Genomic DNA, 10,798 nt, shown 5'->3' on the forward strand with positions numbered 1-10,798 from the left:
GAGGTAATTGAAAATACCATGGCTTGGGGCAGGCACACCATAGTCCTCAAGCTGACATATTTGTTCCTGAACACTTTAGAGATCTGCCTAATACTATGGTGGTTGTGGTGTGCCATGGAGTCAGTTCCGACCCATAGCAACCCTTTGTAGGGTTTCTGAGGCTGTAAATCTTTACAGGAGCAGAAAGCCTCATCTTTCTCCTATGGAACAGCTGGTAGTTTCAAACTGTTAACCTTGAGATTAGCAGCCTGATTCATAATCACTTCCTTACCAGACCTCCTTGCCTATTGCAATAGGTCATTTGATTCCTTTACTGCTACTTTTATGAGTGTTGATAGTGGATCCAAGCAAAATGAAGTCTTTGAGAGCATCAATATTTTATCCATTTGTTGTTGATGTTATTTATTGGTCCAGTGGTGAGGATTTTTGTTTTCTTTACATTTAGATGTAACTCATACTGAAAGCAGTGGTCTTTGATCTTCATCAGTAAATGTTTTAAGTCCTCTTCATTATCAGCAAGCAAAGTTGTATCATCTGCATATCACAGGTTGTTAATGAGTCTTCCTCCAATCCTGATGCCACGTTTTTCTTCATATAAGCCAGTTTCTCAGATTATGTGCTCAGCATACAGGTTGAATAAGTATGGTGAAAGACTATAACCCTGGCACACACCTTTCCTAATTTTAAACCATTCAGTGTTCACATATTCTGTTCAAACCACTGCCTCTTGGTCTATGTATAGGTACCTCATAAGCATAGTTAAGTGTTCTGGAATACCCAGTCTTCACAATGTTATCCATAGCTGTGATGATCCACACAATCGAAAGCTTTTGCGTAGTCAATAAAGCACAGGTAAAGATCTTTCTGGTATTCTCTGCTTTCAGCCAAGATCCATCTGAAGTCATCAATGATATTCCTTGTTCCATGTCCTCATCTGGCTTCGGCTTGAAATTCTGGCAGTTCCCTCAGTGTAATATTGCAGCCATTTTCAGCAAAATTTTACTTACATGTGATATTAATTACATTGTCCTGTGATTTCCAAACTCTGTTGGATCACCTCTCTTGGAAATGGCCACAAATATGGATTTCTTCCAATCAGTTGGCCAGATAGTTGTCTCTCAAATTTCTTGGCATAGATAAGTGTGCGCATCCAGTGTTGCCTCAGTCTGTTTAAAGATTTCAATTCGTATTCCATTAATTCCCAGAGCCCTGTTCTTTGCCAATGCCTTCAGTGCACCTTGGACTTTTTCCTTCACTACCATTGGCTCTTGATCATATGCTATCTCTTGAAATGGTTGAACATCGTCTTTTCTTTTTGGTATAGTGACTATGTGTATTCTTTTCATCTTCTTTAATGCTTTCTGCACCATTCAATATTTTGCTTATATGTTGTTGTTGTTGTTAAGTGCCATCGAGTCAGTTCCAACTCATAGCGACCCTGTATAAGGTTTCCGAAGAGCAACTGGTGAGTTTGAACCACCGACCTTGAGGTTCAAACCAACCTTGCAGTCCATATCATATCCTGCAGTGCCACACCAGGACTTTAATATTCCAAGTCAAGGCTTGAATTATTTCTTTAGTTCTTTCAGCTTAAGAAATGATGAGCATGTTCTTTCATTTTGGTTTTCTGATTCCAGGACTTTGCACAATTCATTATAGTATTTTATTTTGTCTTCTTGAGCTGTCCTTTGAAATTTTCTATTCAGCTCTTTTATCTCTTCATTTCTTCTATTTGATTTAGCATCTGTATGCTGGAGATCAAGTTTCAGAGGTCCTTCTGAAATCCATTTTGATCTTTTCCTTCTTTCTTGTCTTAATGACCTTTTGCTTTCTTCCTGTATGATGTTCTTAATGTCATCCCAGAACTCTTCTAGTCTTTGATCATTAGTGTTTAATGCATCAAATATGTTCTTCAGATGATGTTTAAATTCAAGTGGGATATGTTTAAGGTCATATTTTGGCTCTTGCAGACTTGTTTCCATTTTTTTTTTTTTTTTTTTTTTTTTTTTTTGGCTTCAGCCTGAACTTGCATATGAGCAATTGATGGTTTGTTCCAGTTTGGTTTTGGCTAATGATATTGAGCTTTTCCACCATCTTTTACCACAGATGTAGTCAATTTTGTTTCTGCTTATTTTTTCTGGTGAGGTCCATGTGTATAGTCATCTTTTTTGTTGCTTAAAAAAGGTACTTGCAATGAATAAGTCATTGGTCTTGAAAAATTCTATCAGCAATTTCTTTTTAATTTTATATTATGAATTGAGTGAAGGTTAACAGACACAATCCCCAGCTTTACATCAACAAATCATACGCTTTGTTTCATCTCAGTGATTACCATCCCCTCACTGCAACAACAGTTATCCAACTTCATCCCTGTGTCTTCCCTTTCACATCTTATATTTCAGAAATGAAGAAAGCAAAAAAATATTTGATGTATACATACAAAACAAAAAAATTTATATTCATTTCAATGTCCTAATGGCATATTCTGAAAGCCAGCCTCCTGCCCACAGGCACACAGCCTTACTCAGTTCATGGGTCTATCTCTCCATGCCATCGCCTCTGCCACCGTCTCTGCAGTCACCACTTTTCTAGGTAGGATCTCATGCTCCACTCATGCTCTTCCCTCTTGATGGTCCTTGGATCATCTGTTCTAAAATAAAAGATTAACTACTACCCCCTTTTAGGTACACATTTTCTACAACTACACTAGTGACAATCACAATTAATCCTGCTAACAATTACTCACAATTAAATCACAAAATCCTCCCAGCATCACTCTACATCCCCTTTCACTAGATCCATCCCTGAGAAGAGGAAAACTACTCAGTAGGGATTCAACCTTACCCGCCTCATTCTGAAACAAAGCACATTCATAAAAGCTTGTAAGCCAGCCACTTCATGCCTTTATAGTCCTCCACTTTTGATAGCTAATGTCTAGATTGCCCATCCCTATCAACCTAATCCCCTGAGGAAACAAGCTTAATCCTTGATAATGGAAGAATCTTTCCATTCTGGTTGAAATTATGAACAACTGCATACATAAGCAAAGGTCCAGTTCATCAAATTTTATCATTAACATATTCTCACAATAGCAAGCATCTTTATCTTCATCTGGTCGAGTTCTGATCAGTTAGCCATCCAAGCTAGGTCAAATGGGTACTAGTTGCAAATTTGGGAGTTCACGAACACCTCCCTGTTACTTCAGACCAGCTGGCTGCTTCACTCTCAGCTCTAGCCCCCAGTGGCTAGGTCAGTGCTCCTGGGCTCAGGAGTTTACACATCTCCCTAAATTTCAGACCAGCCAGAACGTCCTCTTCTTTCTCTCATCTTAAAATCAATGGGTGTCAATGGAACATGGTCAAACTTCATTGTTACATTTCCCCCAGTTTCACTCACAAGTAGACCCAGGTGGCCACCAAAGAGCATACTAGACTGCTAGCAGGTTCTCTTTGAGTTTCAGTCTTAGAAGGGAGTTCTCCCTGATGGGCTGACTTTTCTTGCCTTGATGCCTCTGAAGCAAACAGCTTGCTTTCTAGCAGCTAAACAGTCTGCTTTTTTTTTCTGCAGGTCTTTCTTTCAATAAGATTCTTCTGTTCTCCCAGAAGTTCTGCATGGGTCTTCATGTCTTTTCACGTGGGAATGTCCCAACTCAGAAGGTTCTGGGTAGGGGTCAAGATTCCACCTAAGGCTCCATACTCTGCAAAGGCTTAACAAGCTATCAGCAGTTTCTTACCATTCAACCTCATAGAACCTACGTCTCTTGACTTTCAGTTAAGTGTTCTAATCACTGCACTACAATGCTTAACTAATCACAATAAGATAAGCTGCACTGTGTAACACATATATCCTGAACGCTCCATGGCCTGACACAATGAATGTTTATTTTTTGCCCACATAATTCCATGCAGATCATCTAAAACTTTTAAATGGAACTAAAGGATCATGTTGTTGTTGTTGTGAAGTGCCGTCAAGTTGGTTCCGACCCATAGCGACCCTGTATAGGGTTTCTGAGGAGTAGCTGGTGAGCTTGAACCACCGACCTTGCAGTTCAAATGGCTTTAGATCATAGTTGCTTCCATTTTGTGTGTCTGCCTTCTAGAACACATGACACAATATCAGTAGAAGAAAAACAGCAGAAATATGGCATGTTCTTAAGGGCAGGACCTAGAGGTGGTTTAGATCACTTCTGTACACATCCTGTTGACCAGAACTCAGTCACATGGCCCAAATGTACCCTGTGTAGTCAATTTGCATCCAATATAACTTTGTATCCTTATCCAATTGCATTGGAAATATCATCTAACCTGGTAGTTTAGTGTGTCAGTGGTCTCTTCCCATCTAAATAGTTCAGCACCTCTTTGAACTTTTCATTTTTGTAAATTTTTTCCCTCACAAACTTTATTTTATTAAGTGTGGTTGAAACGGACACTGGCAGTTAAAACACTGTGACTTCTAAGATGGCCTAGATACATTTCTGGCCCACCCCCAAGATCTCCAAGACAACAGCTGTGTATCAAATTACTTTATCTGAAGGAATAATACGAATGAAAGATCTTAAGTGGGTTTTTTGGTATACTTTGTAGAAAAGGAAAAGGTAAATCCAACATACATGTGCTGCCTTGGTGACTCGGCAGTCACACTTGTGGCCAGGGGAAAGCCAGGCTAAAGCTTAGCTTTGTCCATCACTGTCTCCCAGTGTGTGATTGTCAAAGAGATACTCTGCCTGTCCAGAACCTGGGTCCCTCATCTTGTGCAAGTTGGTTACATAATCACCCAATTATTTGATGGATTTCACCTGGTCACCCAAGTAATTCAGCTCAATGAAGTCACACAAAAGGAGTCATTCATGTCAGTAGGCAGTTTGTTCAGTTCCAGTAAAGACTGATTCACATTTTTTCCCCAAGTGTAACACACACTCATTGTATTCAGCCCACTCTCCCAGTCATCCTGACCTGGCCTCTTGATATCCTGAAGGAAGATTCAGCCACCTCATTGGTTCTACAGCTATATCAGTGTCTTAGCATGTTCCCACTCCTTGTGAGACTGGTGCAGAAAATATACAGCAAAGTTCTTCAAAGCCACATCATCATGGAGGAAATAGTAAGGCCTGGGCAGGTAGACATAGGAGGCACAGAACTCTAGGGTGACCTGACAGTTGATGGTGGCCTCCAAGTCCTGGTTGTAGTTCTGGTGCACCTGTAAAGAGGTGGTGGCTTGTGCAGTGATGGAGAAGTACCAGTGACCTTGGAGTGTTTGAGGGTGCAGCTGACAAGAGGTGATGGAGGACTCATGGGGAGGGCCAGTTAGGAGTTCTGTTCCAGCACTGTTGAAGCAGGAGACCACGACAACTCTGCGAAGAACGTCTGGCCTCATTTTAGTAATTTAACAAATATTTTTTCAGTAATTGAAAACATAGTTCTGAAAATGCCAGTTCAAATCCACCAGTAGCGCCACAGGAGAAAGATGAGGCTTTCTGCTTCTGAAAGATATACAGCCTGGGAAACTCTATACAGGGCCACTATGCATCAGAACCTACTCTACGCCACACAATAAACACCAAAACCAACACTATATTTTAACTAATTTAAGAGAAGTTCTTAACAAGACAAAGTAGACTCATAAGGATCATAATAAACTCATTAGACATTTTCTGAGGGTCAGAGACTAGAATTCAGCCTGTTTCACTTCGATATCTTCTGGTCCAAAATCTTTTCATTACAAGGTTATATACAAATACACAAGAGAAATCAGTTTGTGTGGGTTCATGCACTTCCTGCCTTCAACTCTATGTCTGCTGAAAAGAGGCCTCTAACTCAATATTTTGCAGCTCTAGTCTAGTGGTTATGAATCAAGCTGCTAATATCAAGGTCAGCACTTCGAAACTACCAGCTGTTCCATGGAGAAAGATGAGGCTTTCTGCTCCTATAAAGATTTACAGCCTCAGAAACTCTATACAGGGTTGATATGAGTTGGAAACCGACTCCACAGCACACCACCACCAGCGCTCATAGAGATGCCTGGTTGTGCCACACCATGACAGCTTTTCTAAAGCCTTCTATTGTTTTTGCTAGGCACCATCACATCAATTCCGACTCATTGTACCTCCAGGCTTGATGTGATAAATGCACAATTTGTTGTTGCAGAGGGCAAAAAAATATCTGGAGAGACTAAACATTGTGAAAATATCAATACTATCCAAAGTGATCTAAAGATACTATCCCAATCCAAGCCCAACAACATTCTTTAATAAAATTGAAACAATAATCTCTAACTTTATATGGAAAGGAAAGAGGTCCTAAATAGCTAAAGTATTAAATAAGATGGTGGAGTAGGCAGACCCACTGAGCAGTCCCTTTGCAACCAAGACATGGGAGACCAAGTGAAACAGAGACAGATGGTGATCCTGGAACCCTGAGCTTCAGAGGATATGACAGTGAAGTGGGATGAGTGCCAACTGGAAATGGAAGTTGAGCAGGAGTAGCGAAAGAGAAGAAAAATGGCAGGCTGTCAGCTGCCATAGAGCAGTGTGGCCATTTTGAGCTTTTGCATGAACTGCAAACAGGATGGACCCCAAAAGAAAATCACTAAGGCATATTATAATTAATTTTTTTTTCAAAAACAATCATGGGATCAGCTCAGGAAAAATGAAGTTACTTACAAAAGAGAACTAATAAGACTAAGCTCTGATTTCTCAGCAGAAACCATGCAGGCAAGAAGGATGATTTATATACAACTCTGAAAGAAAAATAATGCCAACCAAGAATCATAAAACCAGCAAATATGACTATGAAATATGATGACAAAATTCAGACATTTCCAAATAAACATAAAATAATTTGCAAAAACCAGACCAACCTTACAAAAAATAATAAAGAGAATTCTTTGGAAAGTGAACCAATAACAGCAGATAACATCTTGAAACTAACATACATTACATTATCACTTAGAACTCAACCCAGATATAGAAATATTCAGAGTAAAACAAGCCTACAAGGCTGAAAATAGAGAACCAGAGACACCAGTTTTCAACAACAAAAAAGCCATAAAATAAAAAGAGGGAATAATGTAGCTCACAGAATTTTCAAATGAAGAGGAAATCAAGTAAATTTCAAGAAAAAAATGAACCTAACAATAACCCTAAAATTAGACCAGGCCTTATTCCTAGTCCTAACCTAACCCCTACCCCTAACACTAACCCTAGTTTTCAAAAAAGAGACGAACAAAGTAGGTGGGTCCACACTTTGCAATCTCAGAATTTACTATACAGCCACTGGAGTCCTAGTGTGGACTGCAAAGCTGTTTGAACTGCAAGGTTGGTGGTTCAAGCTCACCAGCTGCTCTTCGGAAACTACACAGGGTCGCTATGGGTCGGGATCGACTCGACGGCACTTAACAATAACAACAACTACAGACAAAACAGCTCAGTACTGGAACAATGACAGACACACAGACCAATGTAACAGAATTGAGAACCCAGAATAAATCCATCCAGCTATGGACAAATGAAGGAGCCCTGGTAGCATAGTGGATTACAAGCTGAGCTGCTAACCACAAGGTCAGAAGCTAGAATCTACCAGTAGCTCTAAGAGGGAAACATGGGGCTTTCTGCTCCTGTAAAGATTTACAGCCTCGGAAACCCTATACAGGGTCGCTATGAGTCAGAACCTACTCAGTTGTACACAACTACACCCCTCCCCTGCCCCATGGACAAAATCATCTTCAACAAATGATCAAAGTCCATTCAATGGGAAAGAGATAGACTTTAACAAATGGTGCTGGCAAAACTGGACATCCATTTGCAGAAAAATGAAATAGGACCCATACTCACACCATACACAAAAATTAACTCAAAATGGAGCAAAAATCCAAATGTTAAAACCAAAACTATAAAGTTCCTGGAAGATAACATAAAGACAAAGTTAGGAGTCCAAATTTATTGAATAAATACACTATCAAACAAAACTAAAAAATACAAATAACAGAAGATAAAGTAGAAAATTGGGAACTCTCAAAATTAAATATGTATGCTCATGAAAATACATTATAAAAATAATTTTTAAAAAAGAACTTAAAGACTGGGGGGAAATTGGCAATGATATATCTAGCAAGTGTCTAATCTCTAAAATATAGAGAAAATATCAACATCTCAACAACAACAAAAATACAAAAAATCCAATTAAAAAAAATGAGTAAAGGAACTGAACAGACAACATTTGGGCAGCTAACAAACACATGAAGCAATGCTCACGATCATTAGCCATAAAAGACATGCAAATCAAAACTACAATGAGATACTCTCTCATCCTTGCAAGAGTGGCGTTAATTTTAAAACAAAGCAAAACAGAAGACAACAATTTCTGGCAAGGTTGTGTGCATGGTTAGAACTGTCATATACTGCTGGTTGTTGTTGTTGTTAAGTGCCATTGAGTTGATTCCGACCCAAAGCGACCCTGTATAGGGTTTCTGAGGAGCACCTGGTGAGCTTGAACTGCTGACCTTGCAGTTGAAGTGGCTTTGCAGTCTGTTGCATTAACCCACAGTGCCACACCAGGACTTGGGATTCTAAAATGGTACAACAACTATGTAATATGATATGATGCTTCCTTAAAAAGCTAGAAATAGACATACCATATGATCCAGCAATCCCACTCCTAGGTATATATTATAAAGAAATAAAAGCAGTAGCATATGCTCTAATTTCTCTATAAAACAGACATGTGCATACCCAAGTCCATTGCAGCATTACTCACAGTATCAAAAAGATAGAAACCACCTAAGTGCCCATCAACAGATGAATGGAGAAAAATTGTGGCCACACCCCTCATCTGTCAATTTGTCATACTGTGGTGGCTTGTGTGTTGCTGGAAGCTTAGCTACCAGTATTTTAAATACCAGCAGAGTCACCCATGTTGAACAGGTTTCAGCTGAGACTAAGATTCAGAAGTAGAAGAGGAGGACCACTTCTGAACGGTTAACGTGAATAGCAGTGGAACGCTGTCAGATATAGTGTCGTAAAATGAGTCCCTTAGGTTCGAAGGCATTCAAAATAACTGTTGTTGTTAAGTGCCATCAAGCCAGTTCTGACTCATAGTGTGACCTTGTATAGGTTTCCAAGAAGCAGCTGGTGGGTTTGAACTGCCAACCTTGTGGTTCGCATCCAGTGCTTATCCTACAGTGCCACACTAGGACCGCTATATATTTGTGGGCATTTTTGTATATACATACTCATATTTGGAGTCCTGGTGTGGTATTGTAGGATAAGCACTGGATTGCTAACTATAAGGTTGGCAGTTCAAACCCACCAGTTGCTCCTTGGAGACCCTATACAGTATCCTTATGAGTCAGAATTGACTTGATGTCATTTAACAACAACTCATATTTGTATGTACCACATATATGAGGGAGCTTAAAAAAGGTTGTGGAAAAATTGAATAAAATTATAAAGAAAAATTTCCACAAACATTTTGAAATCCCCTCAGATATTTACATACATAATAGAGCACATAGTGGAAACTTCTTAGATATTAACACCTCGTCAGGAGGCATCGAAGCCAACTGACATAACATAGTTCATATGTTCAATATCCTACATTGTTGTGTAGCATCTGAAAAGTTTGCAAGTAGCCTTCTAAGATACAGCTATTGGTCTCTTCCTCTCTGGATCATTGGGGAGTGAGGAAACCAAAGACTCAATCAAGCAGTTCGTTTCCAGAACTAAGGACCCACACAAACCTCAGCCTGCTCTAGCCTGAGACCAAAGAACTAGATAGTGCCTGTTACTAACTGATTTCTCTGATCAAGGACACAATAGAAGGTCCTAGTTAGAATGGGAGAAAAATGTAGACCAAAACTCAAATTCACACACACACACACAGAGAGAGAGAGAGAGAGAGAGATCAGCCTTACTGGATTTAGAATAGAGGGACCTTTGAGATTACCGCCCCAAGGCACCCTTTTAACTTTAAATTGAAACCACTCCTGAAGGTTCCCTTTCATCCAAAAAATAGATTGGCCTATAAAATAAGTACCAATATCTGTGAGGAATGTGTGTCCTGAACAATCAACTATACAAGGTCAAATGGGCAACATTTGTCCAAAAGCAAAAATGAGAAGACAGGAGAGGCAGGGAAATTGAAGAGATGGAAACAGAGCAGGTAGGGTAGGAACCAGAGAGCGCTGACACATTGAAGTGAGGGCAACCATTGTCATGGAACAATCTGTGCATCAATTGTTGAATGGGAAGCTAATTTCCTACATAAACTTTCACCTAAAAAAAAAAAAATGTTGAAATAAATAAAATCTATGTGCACAAGCAAAAGAAATGCTATCCCTACCCTTTCCCCATGGTGGTCAGCCTACACTGACACTGCCACATTGAAACTGGATCCTGAGGTGGGCAGGCAACAGTGCCCAAACTATGCCACACCATCAACCAAATGTGAACCCAACACCCACTATGAACCAAGGAACCACCTACACTTAGTGGCAACATCAGTCACGTAATTGGTCAATCTTGAAATGCACCAAGGAGTCCTTCCTATGTTTGAATCCAGCATTTTTTTTGGGGGGGGGGGGGATGCATTTAAAAAACATAAGGAATATATAATAATTTAAAGTTTTTTTTGGGGGGACACTTTTCTTTCACCATTAAGTATTTGTGCTTCTTTTAGAATATCAGTTCTCAAATTTTTTACTATTAGAACCCATTTGTCCCCTTAAAAATGATTGAGGAACCCAAAAAGCTTTTGTCAATTTGGATTAGGTCTACCTACCAAAAAAAGGTCTACCTACCAAAAAA

At 39.5% G+C, this 10,798-nt stretch overlaps 1 pseudogene; it reads right to left on the reverse strand.

The window, feature by feature from the left end:
- Positions 1-4,669: 4,669 nt before the first annotated feature.
- LOC102820442 lies at positions 4,670-5,373 on the reverse strand (annotated as a pseudogene).
- Positions 5,374-10,798: the final 5,425 nt, after the last annotated feature.

The sequence above is a fragment of the Chrysochloris asiatica genome, unplaced genomic scaffold (genome assembly GCF_000296735.1).
Source record: "Chrysochloris asiatica unplaced genomic scaffold, ChrAsi1.0 scaffold00150, whole genome shotgun sequence".
NCBI lineage: Eukaryota > Metazoa > Chordata > Mammalia > Afrosoricida > Chrysochloridae > Chrysochloris > Chrysochloris asiatica.